A 17965-nucleotide genomic window follows, 5' to 3' on the forward strand; every position below is an offset into this window, starting at 1 on the left:
TTAATAAGCTACCTTGTAATGTAAACTTTTATTAAAGTCTCAGGCTTCCAAATTCTTAGTTCAAGATTTGTAAACTGTTGCAGCTGTATTCGTTACGATTGTCTGTGACTCCGAGATTGATGGATTTGAAAATAGCATAAACTTTAGAAAACCGAAATGGTTGTAATGAGGTTTTTAAAATCTGGCACTAAAAACTTCAGTCCATTATAATGAAACCCCAATGGTTCTGGTATCTTTTTTGCTGGGGGTGGGGGAGGGAGAGGGATTCAGTTTATAGTCTTCTTAATTCCATAATGTCGTTGGATAATCTCGAATCAAGCGATCAAAGCTCGAATCTATTGGTCAAAATTTGATTCCCATAGAGAGACTCCCATTTTGCTCTCCAAACCAGATCATGGCTGCAGCGATAGCTGCAAACTATTAAAGAGCAAACCACGGCTCGTAATAACCAAAAGTTTAAAAATGCGTTTTGAAAAAAAGTATAATGAGAAAAATTTTAATTTCTAGCTGATTCAGAAATAGTAATTATTATTTTCATTAATCTTGATAAAGAAATTTTATTTTGAAAACAAATTTACAGGTATTTTAAAAAGGGCCAGAAACACCTTGAAAATAATCTTGGACCAAAATGGATACTAGACAAGTTCAATACTAGACGAATCACTTATCTAGTATTAACAAGAACATTCTTTTTTGTTAGTCTTGGATGTTGGTGGGTGGCTCGCTTTTGAAGCTAGGTTTTTCGGCTTCTACAATTTTTATTTCTGTAAGTTCAAGTTTTATCTATTGTTTTTTGTTACTGCGTTACTTGCTCTTTCCTTCTTGATTTTTGCGTTGTTTGTTTTTGTCTTATCACTTTTATCCGGTTTCTTTCGTTTGCCTTTCATTCAGAAAATGTGAAGAAAGAAAAGGGCGGTTGCCCTTCTGAAGCACTCGTCTTGTTTTGTTCAGTATTTTCGTCGGCCTTGAAAATCCCCTTTCACAAACCGGCATTTGTTTAATTTTCATTTCTTTAGCAGTCATTCTGCAAGAAACAGGACAATAGGCTAAACTTTACCACAAAGAGCAGGTGTCTAAAGAGGGGGCAGCCCTCACAGGAAAAATTTGGTTTGTTTTAAGTTTAGTATTTAATATTAACTTTAATTTGATTTAAAGAAATTTGTTGTTTTATTTTTAATTCGTATTCATTTTAAAAACATGCCTAGGATTACCCTGTATGGATTACCCACTTAAACACAGCTCTTTCTATTGAAATTTAACTTTTCAGAAAAGTAATGGGACTGGTTATACTACTAGCAATCTAGCAAGCCAGTGTTGTCGTCCTTGAGAGAGCACGTGTATAAGAACCCGACCATTGCTCAATTTAAGTTTCTACTTCATGAGTTAACGACTTGAGTTTTGGGACTACGACCGATGAAGCTGAAGTTGTCTTTTCGTCTTGTGCCAAAGCAAAATGAAACATCGGAATTCAGAACAACGTTGTGCCATTATATTTTGCGAAACTTAGAGACACAGCAAGTGTCAAGTTTGAAAAGTTAAAACAGGACTATGGGGAGCATTCTTTATCCAGAGCACAGGTTTTTTGCTGGCACAAAGCATTTTGTGGAAGGCAAAAGCGAACTCTGATAATGAATAGCGTTCCAGGATGCCTTCGAATTCGAAACCCAAGAAAACAGTCAAGTTTGAGCAGATTTACAATTCCTCAAATTTTGAGTGAACATTGGCACAAGCAAAACGTCTGTGCCGAAAAAGTACAAAAAAACCTTTCAATTGAGCAGAAGAACATGTGAAATAACAAGTGTTTTGGCGTTCTGAGCGGAATCGCTAATGAGTAAGATTTCTTTAGTCATGTGATCACGCATTATGAGGCCTTTAGTTTTGAATACGATTTTGAGCCCAAGAGGCAAAATGAGGAGTGGCACACCCAAACTCTCCTCGACCAAAGAAAGCTCGAATGAGCAAATAGAAGATAATATCAATACTAATTTGATTTTTTGAAAGAAGGGGAATTATCCACATAAAAATATTTCCTCCAGGACCAACTGTTAGCCAATTTCTTTATTGAGCCCTTATTTTAGGCATATCTCTGAGAAGGGATATATATATATATATATATATATATATATATATATATATATATATATATATATATATATATATATATATATATATATATATATATATATATATATATATATATATATATATATATATATATATACTTTTAGTTGAAAAACTTGTTCTTAATTCAATGTCTGATCGTTTTTTAAATAATGCTGAGAATTCCGGGCCCACTTCATGGAAAATTCTCTTCCCCCATGAAAAATTCTTCCATGGAAAGATCTTTTCATTAAAACTTCTCCCCCCTCAACCCCTCGCCCAACCGCATAAAATCCCCCCCCCCGAAGACGTCTGTATACTTCCCAATAACTGATACTATAAGTTAACAACGAGCAAAGTTCATAACTTGCATCCTTTCCCCAGGGACTATGGGGAATTAAGTCATCCTCAGAGACAAAATTATTGGATTTTTCGACCCTCCTATTTCTTTATAACTTAAAACGGGTACCAGAACTTTTGTTTTCCGTTCGAACGAACCCTCTTGAAACATTCTAGGACCACTGGGCTGATGAAATTACCCCCTAAAAAAAACAAAAAAAAAACAAATAAACACATATGCGTGATCTTTCTTCTGGCAACAAATAAAAGCCTCTACAGTGCGGTTTTCTGATACGCTAAATCTGACGGGGTGATTTTCATTTAGATTCTATGACTTTTAAGGGGTGTTTCCCCTTTTTTCGTAAACAAGGCAAATTTTCTCCGGCTCGTAACTTTTGATGAGAAGACTAAACCTGATGAAGCGGGTATATTTAAAATCACATTAAATAATCCGATTCTTTTGATGTATCTATTGGTATCAAAATTCCATTTTTTAAGTTTCTGTTGCTATTGAGCCGGGTCGCCCCTTACTTAAAGTTCGTTACCACGAACTGTTAGATCAGATACAATATTCATGACATAAACCAGACGAAAAGAGAGACAAAATTTGGAGAAGAAAGGAACATGAAAAGGTATTAAAGAATAGAAGATATTTAGAGGAGAAAAGAGAGACAAGGAATAAAGGAGATCTAACAAATAACAGTGCAAATTAGGATAAGTCCTTTTAGTAGACAGTGAAAAACAGATACAGAAAGCTCTGGATATTTTGACCACATACATCAGTGATCGTCATCAGCAGTTTTATCTAAAAGGACTTATCCCTAGTTGAACATTTATTTGTTCGTGATGGAAAGGCATTGTGGTCTTCGGAAAAAGAAAATCCAAAATAGTCGAATTGTCCAAATATCATAAAAAAGAAGCCGAAACAAATAGTCAAATAGTCCAAAAAGTAAAACAGTCAAAACATTGTTATAGCAAAGAAATGCCTCCTACAACAAAATATGCTTGAATGGAGGTTTAACAAGCAACAACAGGTAAATATGAAATTGGTAAATATAACGGTAAATACAAATTGGTCAATTGCCTAATATAATGGTCAACATAATCAGCAGAAAAAGAGAGAATTTACATGTACAATAACGATGCGACTTGAAACCTTTTTTTTATTTTCACTTGCTTAAAATTTCATGCAAAAGAACCAATCAAGTGTTCAGAGTGAAGCAGCAGCGAATAAGGAGTTGCTGACAGAAGAATCTACTTTTGAAGACCTAAGAGATCAAGATTTTGAAATGAAAATAGAACTCTGCGAGTGTGAAGAAATAAAGAAGATTGTTTCTTCAATAAAATCAAACAGCGCTGGGATGTTGCAATAAATAATACAGTTTCACAAGTTTACCCACTGAGTTGCGGAGTGCCACAAGGTTCTGTCCTATGTCCTCTTTATTTTTAATTTATTTAGATAGTATGAGATTTCTTATTCCTGGTTATTTAACGTCTTTTGTCGACGAAACTTCTACAACTGTTATTGCCAAATCGTTACCGGACTTGACAGACCGAGCAAACAGTTCTTTAAAAGGACATCATACGTTTGTTACACTCAGTAAACTTGCTGTGAATGCTTCAAAAACAAATTACATGGTTTTTAGGAGGACTGGTGAGCCCCAGGATTTACCTTCAGATATTAAGTACAATGGTGTTTCTTTGAAATAAGTCTGAGAAACGTGTAACCTAGATTTTCTTCTTGACTTCAAACTGGGTTGGAAAGCGCAAAAGTGACTTAGTTTCCAGCAAAGTGTCAAGGGGAGTTGGAATGCTGCGGCGTCTATAAAATGTGCTTCCTTTGAAAGTTTTAATGTCTCTGTACCATACTTTAATAGCGCCGTATATAAATTATGGTTGTTCAATCTTGGCTAGTAACTTTCAGTCTAATTATAGGAGATTCAAATGCAACAGAATAAGGCAATTATAATTTTAGAAAATTATGATCGTGGAAGCTTTAGCAGTGTATCTATATATAAGAAGTTTGATATTTTGAATATTGGAAAATCAGGGACATGCAGGCTGGTATTTTAGCATATCAGTGTCTACTTAATTTAGGGCCAGATATTTTTAATGATTTTTTAAACTTAGGTTCTTCTTATCATGATTATGACATACCCATTTCCTGTCTCCAGACACTAGCGTCGCTACCGCGCACTGTGTCACAAAAATGAATTGAGTTTTCGTAACTGTATTGGTATCTAAGCTGTGATATATATATATATATATATATATATATATATATATATATATATATATATATATATATATATATATATATATATATATATATATATGCATACCACAGGAGTATGAATGCTGGTGCCACCCCTCAACATATATTAGGAACCCAAATGGAACTCCGTCCTCAAGCTAACTGGGTTAGGGGAATAACCAAACACAGGTTAAGAAAAATATAACTCATTTTTATTAACTGAAGTATCCGACCGAAGTGTTAGACCGGCGACGAATGTAGAACATGGTGGATAATGAGGTTTAGAGCATACAGTTTTGCAACCAGGTTTGGGATTTTGAAGAAAGGAATCCACAAAATTAGTGAAAACTAATCGTCCTAATATAGCTATGTAATTCTTGGGCTTTGCATGAGAGGAATTCATTTACCCACCAACCCACAAGCCGAATGGATAAACCAAAAAGGAACAACCATCTCAAGGATTTTTGGTCGTCACTTACCAGAGATTTGTAGCAAGACTAAAAAAGGAATTCTCACGCCCTCTCAAATTTAAATTGAAATAAACACAAAATGGGGCCTTATGTATGGGATGATACCAGGCGTTACCAGGGATCTAGGCCTACTCAAATAGTCTCCTAGCCTTAAACGGTGGAAAATATTCACATCTGAAAAAAACAAGACTTGCCTAACGGTATAGTTTGGTATTACTAGTGGTAAAAGATAGGAGATGTCACGGGGATGATTAGAGCACATGGAAAGAGGTTCGAATCGCAAGGAAACATAAAGTAACCTCTTCTGGGTTGCACCCCACGAGACAGTCATAGAGGGAATAAACTTCAACAACAACACATGGTAAAAAATAGGGTATAGTGCTAAAGGGTAAAGGTTTGGGAGGAGTTTGTAATGACTGGTAACGGAATGGTTTATCTCACAATTCTATTGTTTAGAAAGACTATGCCTCAGTCGGGTAACCACAGATAGCGTCGAGGGAACTGTTGTAGGTTGAGAAAACTACCTATCATATTTAACCTCCTGAAGAGTCTCCCCCTGAAACGACTTATCCGAATTTTTTGAGGCTAAATGCCTCAGAAGGCTGACAGGACAGACCTTCAACTTCTTCCCAGGTTTTCCCAGTCCAACCCGATCTTCAATAATGACCCTAATCTTCCAAAACCTGTTGTAGTACTTCCAATTCTATATCCCGATTATCTCAGTTTTTTGCTAGGGGGACAAGATCTCCACATTCCCCTTAATCGTTTTTGTCATTTTGCAATTTTGAGCTAACAAACGCATTTTTTCTAAAATAATGCTGTCTGACATTTCAGAATTTTTAAACCATGTTTCTTTTTGGGATTTGTTTTTTGCTCTACTTTTTCTTATTTTTTTTTTCATACACGCAGAATACATCATCATCAAATTCGAATTGGGCTCTAGAGTCTGCCATCTCAGACTAAAATTTTATATTGTAGTTTCGTTTCGCATTTTTTTCTCTCTTTTAGTTTTCTCTACTTTTGCCGAGGAATAAAATAAATCGTTGCTAAATGGGACTGACTTCCGACATCGTGTTTTTCATATTGAACTCTGGTTTCTCGAACATTTCGAGCGAACGCACACACTCTAAATTTGTCGCCAATGTCTCACATCTGAGGCTCGTAACTTTTGATGGGTTACTTTAAACTTTAAAATGTTGTGTACTTGGATTCAACAAAGTTAATTCTTTTGATTTATTTTGTTCAAAAATCTTTTTTTTTAACTTAAAGCCTGCTACTTACGACTATCTCGATACCACGAACGGTTTGACATCAATTTTACCAGAATAACTTTCTTTAAAGGGCAATAACTGTAATCTTACAACAAATGATTAGGCTACATTGAAAAAGCAGAGGTGAGTTTTTAGCCCAAAGTTTCCCCCTGTCTTTGGGCGCATTTCTGACCTCATGGTGACATGAATTTGCTAAAGAGAATTTTTTATACATATCAATTGTGATTTAGCTATTGGTATTTGAGAGAAAGTATATTGAACAAAAATCTGCCGAGAATGATAATTTTACTGTCTTTTACAATCATGGTGGTTGAGTATAGATAAAGTGAGAATGTTTTGGATAAAGAGGGGAAAAGGTTTTTAAGGGATGCGTGGGTCAATATAAAACTATCAAGTGATGCTCAAAACCAAACAGTATGGATTTTATTCATGATTTTAAACGTCAAAAATCTATTTATCCAGCGTGAAGATCTTGCCTTAAACAGTGAGCACTATAGAAACTACACCTAAGACCAGGCTCTTTGAAATTGCCTTTCAAATCTTAAATCTTTTTTTTTTGCAACCTAATATCTTATTTCGTCAATTCTCTCAGACCACTCTGCTCTATTGATCGCCAGCAAGAAAGCACAGAACTGACAACGAGTGTCATTAAGCTTAACCACCCGTTCTGTCCTTTTTCTCATTAGAAAGCAATCTTCGGATAGCACTCACTCTTGCGGAAAGTAGGGAACACTACAAAAGAAAGCATTGGAAGCGGGAAAATTATATTGTCGACCTTAGAATACTGTCTTTAAATTAAAACTAAAACTCCTTTCATATACAGTTCTTGAATAATGGTTCAGTTGGGGAAAATTTCGACCAAATAGAACATGGACAGTTGAAGAAAATTTGAAAATTCACTGCCCTGTAAGTTCCTGCCCTGAAAAGGTCAAAAAACGAAACTGAAAAATATGTCTTTTTGATTTTTTATTAGATAAATATAAAAAAAATCATCACCCCTACATTTCGTGAATTGGGACCCCTAACATGAGTTTGTTCTAAACTATTTTGAGTCGGAAAGGTAAAAAAAAACAGGAAAAGTGTATGAGATTTGTAAAAAAGAAAAAAAATTTCCGTCCCGAAAATGTCCTACAGCTGTTCCTTATTTAAATTAAATAAAAAAAGTTTTTTTAACTGAAAGTAAGGAGCAACATTAAAACTTAAAACGAACAGAAATTATTTAGTATATGAAAAGGGCTGTTGCCTACTCAACGCCCCGCTTTTTACGCCAAAGTTTGACTCTTTCTCTCAACTCTACTTTTTAAAATAGTAAGAAAAATTCAGCGTAAAGAGCATAGTGTTGAGGAGGGAACAATCCCTTTCATATACGGAATAATTTCTGTTCGTTTTAAGTTTTAATGTCGCTCCTTACTTTCAGTTAAAAAAACATGTTTTTTTATTTAATTTCTGAACGTTTTTGAATTAATGCATGTTTTGATTTTGGCTCTACGCACATGAATAATTAAAACGAAATTTGCATATTAATTTTTTTTTTTGGCTAAGTGGCTTTCTCATAGTTTTGATGGGACAATTTTGAGAAAAAAAGAGCGAGGGAGTAGGCCTAGTTACCCTCCAATTTTTTGGTTACGTAAAAAGGCAACTAGAACTTTTAATTTCTTACGAACGTTTTTATTAGTAAAAATATACATAACTTACGAATTAACTTACGTAACGAGCTTCTATATTCGTATGTTTTTACTACGTATAAGAGGGGGTTCATCCCCTCGTCAATACCTCCTTCTTTATACTAAACCTTAAATTCTGTCCCAGTTCCTTAAGAATGACCCCTGACTCACAAAGGCCGTAGAATAAATAGTTGAAATTGCTAAAAATACTTTAGCGTAAAGAGCGAGGTATTAGGAGGAGGTGAACCCCTCACATGCATAATAATTTCTGTTCATTTTAAGTTTTAATGCTGCTCCTTACTTTCAGTTGAAAAAGCTTTTTCATATTTATTTTTCATTTTTTTAAATGCTAGAAAATCCTGCGCCCCCTTCATGAAAATTCTCTTCCTCCATGACAAATTCCTCCATAGAAAGTTCCCCCCACATAGTCCCCTCCCCTCAAACCCTCCCCCAACCAAAAAAAATCTCCCTGAAAACGTCTGTACACTTCTCAATAACCATTACTATATGTAAACACTGGTCAAAGTTTGTAACTTGCAGCCCCTCCCACGGGGACTGTGGGGGAGTAAGTCGTCTCCAAAGACATAGTTATCGGGTTTTTCGACTATGCTGAATGAAGTGGCTATCTCAAAATTTTGATCCGTTGACTTTGGGAAAAAATAAGCGTGGGAGGGGGCCTAGGAGCCCTCCAATTTTTGGTCACTTAAAAAGGGCACTAGAACTATTAATTTCCGTCAGAATGAGCCCTCTTGCGAAATCCTAGGAGCACTGAGTCGATACAATCATCCCTGGGAAAAAAAAAACGAACACGCATCCGTGATCTGTCTTTGACGAAAAATACAAAATTCCATATTTTTGAGGATAAGAGCTTGAAACTTCTACTGTAGAGTTCTCTGATACGCTGAATCTGATGGTGTGATTTTCGTTAAGATTCTATCACTTTTAAGGGGTGTCTCCCCCTATTTTCTAAAATAAGGCAAATTGTCTCAGGCTCGTAACTTTTGATGGGTAAGACTAGACTTGATGAAGCTTATATATTTAAAATCAGACATAAAATGCAATTTTTTTGATGCAACTGTTTGTATCAAAATTCTGTTTTTTTTTAGAGTTTCGGTTACTATTGAGCCGGGTCGGTCCTTACTACAGTTCGTTACCACGAACTGTTTGACAATAATAAAACTTTCTTTCAAATTTTAAAGAAAGAACCACGTGACTGACATATTCTCGAAATAGCTTAAATATCAATTCTTAAAATTTCAAAAAGTTTCATTTACCTACCCTGACTGCTTTCTTTAAGAAAAAAAAATTCTCTCAGTAAAGCGACTTGCCTACCTATATTTAGCATTATAGGTAACCTGCTTAAGAAATTAACAGCAGCTTAGTAAGAAAAAGAGGAAATGAAAAATAATTCAGTGCAAAATAATAAATTAATGGCATGATAATAACTTAACAACTATTACACAAAATATGAAACAATGTCAAATTAAACAATACTCAACAACCAATTATGACTATGATGTGGGCCAAGCCGTAATGATGCTACAAAATAAGCATAATATCAGTAGCACCAAACGGTGAGGTTATTTTTTAATTCCAATAAGAGTGTGATAAATAGATAGCAATATCGTAAATACGGAATACAAATTAGATTGTGATCACTGTTGCGGAATGAAGTAATTAGTATAGCATGATCCCCAAAACTCAAATAAAGTTTCACGAGATCAAGCCAGTGGCCAGAGCTCTTAATAATCTTAGCATAAATAGTTTTTAATTTGTCTTTGAAATTAGATACAATTTTCTACCGCGAAGGTGAAACTTAATCACATAAAGGAGCAATTAGCGACAAATCTTTGTCGCTAATATTTTTAGCGACAAAATTGATTACTATTGGCTCCGCAGTTTAAGACCGAAAATAAACACATGAGAGTTACAAAATTTTTCAAAATTCCCCAAACTACTTTTTGTAATAGACTTTACTATAACGATAAACGTAACTAATATTTGGCACTCCTAAATCAAGCTTCAATGACCTTGTTTGACATTATATGTTTTTATAAAGCCGCGTTTTTCAGTTTTCAAACAGTTTGTAGTAACAAACTTCACGTAAGGAGCAACTTGGCTCAATAGTAACCGAAACTCTAAAAAACATAATTTTTGTAACAAAAAATACATAAGAAACTTAGCTTTTAATATTGTTTCAAATATACAACCAATAAATAATAAAATAATTAAATAATAGTAACAAAATTACAATACTTTTGTACATCAAAAGTTACGAGTCTAAGAAAAACTGTTTGATTTTCAAAAAAGGAGGAAAGACCCCCAAAAAGTCAAGAAATCTTATTGAAAACTTTACAGTCAGATTCAGCATATCTGAACAACCTACTATAGAAGTTTCAAGCTCCCATCAGCAAAAATGTGTAACTTCGTATATTTTGCCAGTAGTAAGATCACGGATACGTGTTTTTTTGTTTTTTTGTTGTTGATTGTTTTTTTAGTGGAGTGATCGTACCGGATCAATATTCTTAGAAGATCTAGAGAGGGGCTTTCGAACGGAAAGTAAAAATTCTAGTGTCCTTTTCAAGTGACCAAAAAGATTAAAGAGCAACTAGCACTCCTCCCAAGCCCTTTTTTCTCTAAAGTCGTTTGATCAAATTGCAGATTCGCAGACGTGCTATCTCATAATCGTAGCTGATTATCAGTCATGCCATTGATGAGACATAATGTTGTAGCTATAATACTGTCTTGAACCCTCAAAAATTTATATTAGTACCAAAAGTTATTTCAAACTCAAGAACAGATAATATACAGTTAAAAAAAAGGTTGTATCTTAAATCATAAATAAGAAAAAGAAGCAGGGGAATAATTGAGACATGATGTGTTTCAAGTTTGAATAGGGAGATCTAGTCTCGGTGAGCGAAGAGAACAGCTGAATCAACACAACGGGGAAAGTTGAAATTGATTATTTGATGCGACTTAAAGGTTATCCTCTATTTATACTGCAGCTAACTTTCGCAAGGATCTTGAGCTTTGATCCTCGTATCAAATTAAAGTTTAGCTAAAACTGAAACTTGTCGTTTTAAGATCTGTAGCGTTGGCTTCGGATATTCATGAAAGTTCAGGCTAAAATCACTATCTATTTCAGAATACATTCTACGAGTTTGTAAAAGTCTAACACTCGATCCAAATAAAAATTTAAAAATAATTGTTATTACCGAATTTAAAATAACAGTAACAACATACTTCTAAGACTCTGTATCATCATTCATTTAACCCTTGGTAATGATTGACACACAGCGATCACAACTGTCGTGAAACAAGGCATTGTCAAGCCAACCTGAGTTTATTATTTATTCTTTGTGTTACTATGTTTGAATCATGATAACCTCAGTGTGATAAAGAGCATTGGAATAAAATTGAGGGATGGTGGCGAGGGAAAAATACCGTAACACAAAAAATACACCTCTTTGACATATCACAAACCTCAGCCCCAGTGACTATGCATAAGCCATTGAAAAGCCATTCCTCTAAAGGCATGGCTGAAGTATGTTATTTCAAAGCGGTATAAGAAAAAGAAATAATAATACCATAAAGTTAAAAGGTAAACAAGAGCCTTTTTACTTATCACATTCTGTGGATTCATTGCTTGTTAAATTGCCATTGTTAGCCAATGACTTAATTAGGAATTGCAACAAAATAGCAGAATAAGTAACATAAAAATTTTAAGTTAAAGCAAGTAAAAAAACAAAACAAAAAAAGGGTATGGTCCTTAAGTAGGTTGCTATTCTGTTGTCGCAGCCGTTGTGACAGGAGGCTTAGCTTTCCAGTTCAAACGTTTCCAACCAAAATGTGAAAATAAATGCGTGAAAGTATGTGGGCTACTTCTAGATAACTGAACAAGCATAGACAAACCTAATGGACCCCTCGGTTCAGTTACTGGCAAAGTTTAATATTTATCTGATGTTGCGGCATTGCCGGAAACAGGGAAGTAATATTGGCCGACGTAAATGATCAAATGGAGCTTTTTTGTTCCTATCAACAAAAAATTACAAGTATATTTTCCAGGCCCTAAATTAGTATGTAAAACATCAAAAAATCCAGTACTTTCTGCTTGGCGGGGTTCTCCAGACGAACAAGGTAGTTATGATAAGAAGAATAAGTATGTGATATACACACAAATATGTATATATGTTTTATATATATAGATGTATATATATATATATATATATATATATATATATATATATATATATATATATATATATATATATATATATATAGTACCGGGAGACTGGCACCCTCGCTTCTGGGCCCCGGCACGGCTACGTGTCATGCTTCTATATATGGATTTGCATTGTCACTTGTCTTCTAGCCGCAGACAAATTGAACCTCTCGTTGATGTCATGGCGTCACCATAAGTTCAGTACAACCACCCTTGGCAAAACACGAATTCTTCCTTAAAGTTGAGAACTATTTAGGTCATTTTTGTTTCCAAAAATGCCAATGCGGCAGTTTTAAGAGAAAAAAAATACTTCGCCAATTTTTAGTCTGGACCGGCATCAGCATGGCTACGCGGAAGGATTGTGGATTCTCATTCTCGTTATTTTCTAACCCAGACAATGTGAGTCTCTTCTTGATGTCATGGCGTCACCGTAGGTTCGATACAACCACCCTGGAAAAAATATAAATTCCTCCTTGCGGTTGTGACCTTTTCTGATCGTTCATGTTTCCAGAATGTCAGTATCCTAGTTTTAAGAAAAATATCCGTGTAGCCGATTTAAGGGCTGGGCCCTGGCACTCGGCATGTGGCAGGTTTGTATATATTCATTGTCGTTATAAGCAGCACCCTCCAAAAAATCCACCTTTGTTTGCTACTCTTTCCTCGAGAAAATGGAGGGATCCTCAGGGAATACTAATTGAAGGGTCGAAGGGTCCTAATCAGGTTTGCCACCTGTAGCACAAAAGTGCTATACAAAAGTGCAGGGGAGGCGAAAATAATATAATTTATTCTTTTGAAATAAGCTCATAGATATAAAACAATGATACGATTTTTCTCGTCAATCATGAGTTTCTGGTGTAATTTTGTCTGCATCGAGGCACAAAAAGGATGCAACCACTAGTGAGGCATATATGACGTTTCTATTATTCCAAAATTAAGACTCTTAACAATTTTTTTTAAACTCGTGACTCGTGTAGATCGTTTTTTAGGCCAAAAAATCCCAGGACGCAAATTTCCTAAAAGAAATATCAAGCCGTTTTCGAGAAAGAATACACAAATAAATTACACAAGTCTCGCCGTTTTTTTTTTAAATAACGCTCGAAAATCTAGCGCCCCCTTCATGGAAATTACATTCTTCCATGATAAATTCTTCCATGGATAGATCCTCTCATGCAGCCCCCTCCACCTGATCCCCCTACTACCAGGAAAAATCCCCCCTGAAAACGTCAATATATTTCCCAATAGCCAATATTATATGTAAACAATGGACAAAGTTCATAACTTGCAGCCCTTCCTTCGGGGACTGTGGAGGATTAAGTCGTCCCCAAAGACATAGTTATTAGAATTTTCGACTATACTGAACAAAAGGACTATCTCAAAATTTTGATTCGGTGACTTCAAGAAAAAAATCGTTGGAGGGGGCCTCTTTACCGTCCAATTTTTGATCATTTCAAGGGCACTAGAAATTTTAATTTCTATTAAAATGTGCTCTCTTACGACATTCTACGACCACTGGGTCGATACGATCACCCCTGGGGAAAAAAACAAAGCAAAAAAACAAATAAACACGCATCTACGATGTTTTCTTCTGGTAAAAAATAAAAAATTCAGAATTTTGGCTGATAGGAGCTTGAAACTTCTGCAGTAGAGTTCTCTAATATGTTAGACCTTACGGTGTGATTTTTGTAAGGATATTTGACTCTTAGGGGCTATTTCCCCCTTTTATCGAAAATAAGGCAAATTTTCTCAGGTCATTATCCTTTGATGGGTAAAACTAAACTTGCTGTAACTTATATATTTAAAATCAGCATGAAAATCCGATTCTTTTGATGTTTGTATTGATATCAAAATTCGTTTTTTTAGAATTTCGGTTTCATCAAGTCGGGTTGCACCTTACCCAGAGGTGCCATTTGGGGGGGGGCAAATACCCATCCCAGGTTTTCCATGGGGCCCAAGCCTCCACCACAAAGTGCCCTTTGCCGGCCATAATAGTCCATTATGTCCAACATAACCCATTCTGTCCAATTGATTTGAAATTACTGCACGCCTATTAACCAAAGAGCGTAATTACCTGACGGTCCTTGGGGTAATTACGCTATTTGCTATTAATCATTGTAAACTCTGAAAGTAGGCTAGATACATAATAAAATTCTCGAGTTCTGTCAAATGCCCATTTCCTAGATGTATAAATTCTGAATTTTTACAGTAATTACTCTAAGTTGACAGATTAAGTTTACAGATAGGTCAGTTCCTGTTAAATGTTTCGATGTTTATTTCCTTGTTTTAGTGAATATAAGCCACCGTTTTAGATTACTCGAGTCAGTTCTTATTCTGTTTCTGTCCTTGTCTTATGTACAATTACTGTGTCATATGTGTAAATTAACATTTTTATGCTCGACACATAAACCTTATGAAAGTTAGAGACGCTTGACATCCTGTATTGGTCGAATCCCAGGTTGTAGGCCAACGCTACAATAAGACTCTAAAGACGAGAGCACAGAGAAGTAGAAGACTTTACATCATTCCCATAACTTTTTAGTTAGGTAAATATAAAGGTATTAATAGCCATTAGCATTAGAACTCAAAAGATCACCAAGAATCTATAACAATTTGTGACAACTTTGACGCTAGGAAAGAACTTCATCCAATCTGGAAATCGGACTATTACTTTGGCGGATGAAATGAAGCGAGAGCACTCCAAGACTTTCGACCGTCTACTAGCTGAATTTAAAGAAGGTTCACAGATAACTTGCCAGCGCTGAGCACACTCGAAGCCTTGGATCCAAGCTCGACAAAGTTTATGGACACAGAGTTGCTCAAGCGTATCTCTGCTCTTTACGGCAAGCTGGATATCGACGACGTTCTTCTCGAATCTCAAGCTGGTATTGCCAAGCGTTTCCTGCTCGATGAGGAGAAAAAACCGGAAAACTTTCTAGACATTGTCGATCATCTTCAGGCATTACCAGTGGCTTACTCAGAAGTAATAAAGTACTTTGTATTGCTGCCACACTTCCTGTGACAACAGCGAGCAATGAGCGTTTGTTTTCTCGCTTAGGAATAGTGAAAAACTACGTGCGGTATACAACAGGAGACGATTGTCTCAGTCACCTCCTTTTGATGTTTGCAAAGAAGGATTTAGTAAAAAATTGGACCACAACCAGCTTGTTGATGATTTTGCAAAGATGAAACCTCGGCGGTTCCCCTTGTTACCTTGAGTGTTGTAAAAAATTTTTCTCTTGTTATGTTTTTCCTTTTTGTAAATATATTTGATGTGTAAGAATTCTGCCGAAGGAAAACCGAGATTTTGGTTGCAACCCTCAGCATGCTAATGAAGATCACTTTCATCGACGAAATGTTTACTTATTTAAAAAAGTTTCTCGCTGAGGAACACCAGCCTGTAGTCTGGTTGAATTTTCCACTTTCGGTTTAATCACTTAACCTCGTTGATTGTAATCTTCGATGTTAGAATTAATCTTAAAGGTTAGTGTGGCTGAGTTCCAAATTCGGTTACAGTACATTTCCAAGCAACACAAAGGTGGTGAAAATGCGTTTTTACTTAGAATATTTAATCGATGTGCTGCGAAAACCCGCATTTTGTTCTTACGCGACACGAAGTGAGTCGAGGGGGGCCAAGATTGAGTTTATGCCCACCCCAAGATTTGCTCCAAATGGCGCCTCTGACCTTACCAGGTCGTTACCATGAACTGTTTGATAAGCAATGTCTTTTTAAAACAGGAAATAAAGTACAAAAAATTTTAAGTTCAGTTCTTAATAGCTAAAATTATTATGTAAACTGCAAAATATTCATCGTGCCTGAGCAATAATTTTAATATTTTAATTCAAACTAGGAAAATAGCTAAAAATTTTAAAAGTAGTTTGTTTTTTTGTTAGATAAAATCAAATCCCTACGTGGATTAAGCTTGCAGGTTTGAACGCAACTAGTTATATAATGTCAGTAAGAAGGCCCAAAAAGTTAAAATTTGCAATTATTACAAATGATAATTCAATATCATCCAAAAAACAAAAATTTGCAACTATTGTAAATGATGATTCTCTATAAGGGATTACAACAATTCAAAAACCTTAAATAAGAAAACCAAAAGTTTGGTAAATATCGTTAATAAAAATCAGAGTAGCTTCAATAATCGAATATATTTCAACGATTGAAAAGTAATGAAATAGTATGAAAAGACATTAAATATCGCAAGGGGCAAAACATTGGTAGTTACAAAAATATTTATATTTGATTTTAAATCAAAACAAAAAATGCCCGAAACATAGTATACAATATAAGATGCTAGGTTACTCAAAACTAAAATCTCAGAAGGTTGTTTTGGTGACCCAACTGTTGTTTTTATAAATTTTCAATTCACCACCCCCAGACCTCTGTCATTCAAATATGAAAACAGAAGTGACAATTTTTCGTCTTAGAACTGGACAGACACATACAAGGAATGCATTGTTTCAATGTTGGTATGTAGATTTTCCCCTGTGTAAGCTTTGTAGAGTTGAAGAGAATAGGAGACACATTTTAATATCCTACCGGAAGTATAATAGCATAAATACATTGTATATGTATAGAAATAAGTTGTCTGTGTGTGTGTTTGTGTGTGTCGAAGGAGGTCATGTTTGTGTGTCGACTGACGTCATGTTTGTCGACTGACGAAATTAAAGACCGGGACATCGGGACACAAATGACGACCGGGACATAGGGAATATAAATGACGACCGGGACACTCAAAGAGAAAGCGACCGGGATACAAGGAATTTTCGATTAGCAATCACCATCAACAAAGCACCGGGACACAAATGACGACCGGGACACAGGGATTGTAAATGACGACACGGACACACAAATGACGACCGGGACACAGGGAAACAACAACAACGGGGACGCCGGGGGGCACAGGCGGATATATAAATGACGACGGGGACACAGGGAATGTTCGATTAGCAATCACCATCAACAAAGCTCAAGGGCAATCATTAGAATAATGAGGTATAGATCAGAATACAGATTGTTTTACCCATGGAAAATTATGTGTTGCATGTTCAAGAGTTGGTAAACCTGACAATCTATTTATATGCACAGACAATGGGACAGCCAAGAATGTTGTATATTCGCAAGTTTTACGTAGTTAAAATATATATATATATATATATATATATATATATATATATATATATATTATATATATCTATATATATATATATATATATATATATATATATATATATATGTATGTATATTTACAGGTGGTGCACAGGGACACAACAGGGAATATAAATGACGGCCGGGACACTCAAAGAGAAAGCGACCGGGACACAAGGAATGTTCGATTAGCAATCAGGGACACAGGGAAACAACAACAACGGGGACGCCGGGGGCACAGGGGGATATATAAATGACGACGGGGACACAGGGAATGTTCGATTAGCAATCACCATCAACAAAGCTCAAGGGCAATCATTAGAATAATAAGGTATAGATCTGAATACAGATTGTTTTTCCCATGGACAATTATATGTTGCATGTTCAAGAGTCGGTAAACCTGACAATGTATTTATATGCACAGACAATGGGACAGCCAAGAATGTTGTATATTCGCAAGTTTTACGTAGTCAAAAATATATTTATATCTATCTAT

This window comes from Artemia franciscana, chromosome 2 (assembly GCF_032884065.1).
Source record: "Artemia franciscana chromosome 2, ASM3288406v1, whole genome shotgun sequence".
NCBI lineage: Eukaryota > Metazoa > Arthropoda > Branchiopoda > Anostraca > Artemiidae > Artemia > Artemia franciscana.